This window comes from Mercenaria mercenaria, chromosome 10, assembly GCF_021730395.1.
Source record: "Mercenaria mercenaria strain notata chromosome 10, MADL_Memer_1, whole genome shotgun sequence".
Lineage (NCBI taxonomy): Eukaryota > Metazoa > Mollusca > Bivalvia > Venerida > Veneridae > Mercenaria > Mercenaria mercenaria.
In genome coordinates this window covers 71,918,805-71,923,986 of record NC_069370.1, presented here as the reverse complement: position 1 = coordinate 71,923,986, position 5,182 = coordinate 71,918,805, and positions in this window count along the sequence as shown.

The following is a 5,182-nucleotide window of genomic DNA, read 5'->3' as shown; positions in this document are numbered from 1 at the left end:
TCACAAAACAAGATCCGTATGGGATATGGCTTCTCTGTTGGAAGCAAATGTTTCGTGTTAAATGGGGCCGAAAAGAGGATATTTTGAAATATTAATCCATAATTATGCGTATTAAAGGACAAAGAAGTAATTATTAAATAGATATAGAAGCATTATGGTTTATAGGTTATATATAATGAAGTTCCTAAAATATATTTTCACCACGTTCATGAAGTTTGAATACATTATTTAAACTGAAAGTTAATATGGTCTTATATTCTGGACTAAGCTGTATTAGTAAATTAAATTAAGGGAAATAAATGAATGAATGGCATAACTTTGACTGGTATGCTAAAACAATATGTTTGTGGCATTTTTATCATAAACATAAATAATGTTTTGCTTTGGTTGCTACAAAATGCTCTTGTTTGTAACATACTGAATATACTGTTAAACGATACCATACGAATATCGCTTTAACTTTGTAGAGTAGTAGAGTGAAGAAAATAAAGTATTTTCTTAAAATCAAACGAAAAGCAAACGCCTTTGCATTAAAAATGCTAATCAGCTTATGGTTCGCCGATTTGTATGCTGAAATACTAGATCCTAGGGGTTAAAAATAAGAGATTTTTACAGCAAAGGGATCAAAATTGACTTGTACTCTGTTTTATAGCTTATGTTAACAATATGGTGACCATTTTAAAATGACCGCCTGAGATGCTTAGATACACAGTTATTGATGAACTACATCTATTAAAACATTTGATGCTGTAATAAGACTTAAATGATATTCATCCAAGTAAATGTCTTTCAACCAGTAATGTAGTTAAATCTTATATAGATGGACTTTTTAAAAAACAAAACAATAAACCGATGTAAGTCCAGAGTTCAGAAACAGATACATGAGGGTTCGATATATCTGTCCAAGTCTTCATTGCTACAAGAAAATGAATAGATTATTTCATCATTATCTATATGGCACCTTTTTTGTAAAATACATTTCAGAACTAATTATATTATTTCCAAATTTTATTCAAAGGAGGAGGGCTTTTACTTATTTGTGTCAGGATGGCTGCCAATTTAATGTTAACCATGCGATGTCTCATAGAAGACATAACGAAACTATTACTTTCATTTAAGAAGCTTAAGATATGTTATTGTTTGAACAGTTATGATACCTGTTTCAAACAAGAGAGCTTTAAACTATTACAATAGTAATTTATGCTTTAAACAGATTCTAATTCCGTTTCAGATTGTCACATTCAGTGGAATGTTTTGCTCGTTATTTGTTCGGGGAAAATCTCCATGCGACTGCAAAAACGAAAACGATAATCAGTTTCAAACCTCTCAACTCACCATCCCATGCCAAATACATATTTGATGGAATAAAAAACTTTTTGAGGCACTGAAACTGCTTAATAAAATACCACATGTGCATACATCTATGACGATATGCATTTTATTGTCTTTACATCGAAAGATTTGGAGAAGGGAGTGTCGCAGCGATAAAATGAGTATGTCCGGGGAGTGGGGTGGGGGGTCGACAAAACTATAAATGTTGTATATATGGGGAGAACCAATTGTAACAGCTGTAAAATGAGTATGTACTAAGGATTCTAAGACGTAGGTAACTTCTTTTTTATGAGTAGTAGCAGCATTGAAATGTTGGTATATTCAGCGTTTGCCAATTCTTAAATATTTCATTGAGCCATTCATAGTCAGATTATAGAATGTAAGAAATAATTCAATTCTATGGATGTATCCCATATGAGTCGAACATATCTACCTACTTAAATTTTTATAATAAGCAAGGTAACTGTCCATTTTTTTCAAATAGTCATCATATGATACATATAGTTACATATCTAGCTAAATGCTACAGAAGAACAATAACAAATTACTTTTATTAAAAGTATCATTTGTTGTATGTGATGAAGTTTTTATAGTTTGCAACAAAAAATAAAAAATGAGAGATGATTTTCTGTTATAATAATAATAATAATAATAATAATAAACTTGGAATAGAGAAAACAAAGGATTTTTTTTTTGTCGTTATTTTGTTTTGTCGTCAAATTTTTTGTTTTGTTTTGTCGATTTTTCTTGTTTTGTTTTGTCGTCTCCAGTTTCTATTTACTTACACTGTTCTAATTATAAATAAACTGTCAAAGGAATATGTATATATTTATAAAACATGCATATACCTATTTTATTTTTTTTTTTTTTTTTTTTTTGCCTTTAAAAATGATTTTCATCTGCTATTATTTTAAGCATGGACCATTTTCTTTCATGATAGTTCATTTTACCACAAATGAAAGCTATTTCTCTTTCTAAACTGATTCTTATTTTCAAATAATGCATAAATGACTCCAAACATGGAACTCTTTTTCTATTTTTCATTTGAAATATATAATACTTCACCAGATAAGTGATAAAGTTTAATACACTATTTTTCACATTATTTTGCAAAAACCAAAACTTACACTTTCTATATCAAACTTTACTTCAACTTTGTTTTGTTTAAGAAATTGAGTTAAGTTGTTTCACAAAACTTGTACCTGGCAACATTCCCAGAATAAATGCTTTAAGTTTTCAGGCTGCATATTACAAAAATCACAAAGGTTTGTAGGGGATATATCCATTCTAAATAAGCTTGTATTTGTTGGCAAGATTCTTCTGATGTATTTATATTGAAAATTTCTGATTTTTGTATCTATTGTGGCTTTGAAAGGTTGAGTACTTTTTTCCACTCAATATTGCTTCTGTTCAAAATATTTTCCAACTTTTCTTAAGACTTTAGTCTCGGTTTTGGTTTATCTTTAAAGGTCCAATACTAAGGAAAGTGAACATTTTAATTTCTTTTAAAAAGCACAGAAACTATTTCATTTTATTGGAAAATGAAAGTTGGTATGTAGAAATTCGAAATAAATCGCAGTATATGTACAATTATTTTTCTATGAAGTATGAAGAAAGTTAAAAAGACCTGGGGGGGGGGGGAGTCATTCTGTCGATTCATTGAAATTTCAACATAAAACACATACATTTCTTTGAGTTCCAAAGACCTTCTGTAAATTTTGACCTGCCAATCTTCATTATTTAGTGTCTTGCAGAAGTCTATGCACTGGCTATGAAAAAAATTGCCAACTCACTTTCCCTTAGTAATGGACCTTTAATCTGCCTCTCATACAGGAATTTTTTTGGCGTTTTTGATGTACAAAGTTTTTCTATAAGGTTTTCACTAGGAGGGTTCATATCTTCGGTTTTAAGTTGTTCTTTGAAATGTGAAGGAATACTGTTTATAAGTTGATGATACTTCAAAAAATCTTTATTTTCTAGATCATATATATATTTAAAGTTTTCAAAAGAATAAAAGTTATTGATTCTGTAATCAAATAAATCTTTCACATATTTGATACCTTTATCATACCAGTTTTTGAAAAGTAAAGTTTTGTTTCGATTTTTTATCTTTGAATTGTTCCATAAAAATTCTTTGATAATTCCTTTTGACCATTTTGTTCCCTTTACTCTATGCCATGCAATAATGATATCAGATAGGAAATCATGTGTTTTACCAATTTGATGTATGTCACTTTCATTTATATTGCTTTCAAAAACTAGTTTTCCTCCTACTTTTTCCAGATATTTTTCATAAAAACTTCCCATAATTTGCTTGTTTGATTTTCATTAAATCTTCTTACCCAGCAAGATTTGATGGCATTAAGAAAACTGTTTAAATCAACCATTTTGATCCCTCCTTTGTCATAGTCCATTTGCAATATTTCCCTTTTTATTTTCTCTGGTTTTTTATTCTATATAAAATTATACATGGCTTTTATAATTTCTTTAATTGTTTCTATTTTTGGACTTTGGAGAACTGTAAAAGGGTACTAGTATATAAGTTTTGGCAATGCAAAGGTCTTAATTACTGTAACCCTTCCAAGGGTGTTAGTTTCCTATGTTCCCACTGTTTAAGACAGTTTTTAAAGCTGTTGAGCTTTGGCTCTAGATTAATATTAAGGTTCATTTCTGCATTATTTGTAAATGTCATACCAAGTGTACTAGCTGACTCTGATGTCCAGGAAAAACTTTACATTAAATCTTCTCACCCAGCAAGATTTGATGGCATTATGAAAACTGTTTAAATCAACCATTTTGATCCCTCCTTTGTCATAGTCCATTTGCAATATTTCCCTTTTTATTTTCCCTGGTTTTTTATTCTATACAAAATTATACATGGCTTTTATAATTTCTTTAATTGTTTCAATTTTTGGACTTTGGAGAACTGTAAAAGGGTACTAGTATATAAGTTTTGGCAATGCAAAGTTCTTAATTACTGTAACCCTTCCAAGGGTGTTAGTTTCCTATGTTCCCACTGTTTAAGACAGTTTTTAAAGCTGTTGAGCTTTGGCTCTAGATTAATATTAAGGTTTATTTCTGCAGTATTTGTAAATGTCATACCAAGTGTACTAGCTGACTCTAATGTCCAGGAAAAACTTTTCTCCTGACACAGTCTAATGTTTGTATTAGCTAAGAACCTACCCTCAGAATATTTTTTTTTTATTGTTTAGTTTCAATCCCGACGTGTTTTCAAAATCCGAAATTACATGAACTAGTTTTTGGAAAGATCCTTGTTCTCCATTATTTAAAAATGTTGCATCATCAGCGAATTATGTTTGTTTTATTTTCATTTATCTTTATTCCTTTTATATGTTCATCTTTTTAATAATTCGATAAACAATTCAAGTATTTTGAAACAGTACAGGGATCCTTGTCGCCCTGTCAGTCTGTCGGTCTGTCCGCAATTTTCGTGTCCGGTCCATATCTTTGTCATCGATGGATGGATTTTCAAATAACTTGGCATGAATGTGTACAACAGTAAGACGACGTGTCGTGCGCAAGACCCAGGTCCGTAGCTCAAAGGTCAAGGTCACACTTAGACATTAAAGGATAGTGCATTGATGGGCGTGTCCGGTCCGTATCTTTGTCATCGATGGATGGATTTTCAAATAACTTGGCATAAATGTGTACCACAGTAAGCCGACATGTCGTGCGCAAGACCCAGGTCCGTAGCTCAAAGGTCAAGGTCACACTTAGACGTTAAAGGATAGTGCATTGATAGGCGTGTCCGGCCCATATCTTTGTCATCGATGGATGGATTTTCAAATAACTTGGCATGAATGTGTACCACAGTAAGACGACGTGTCGT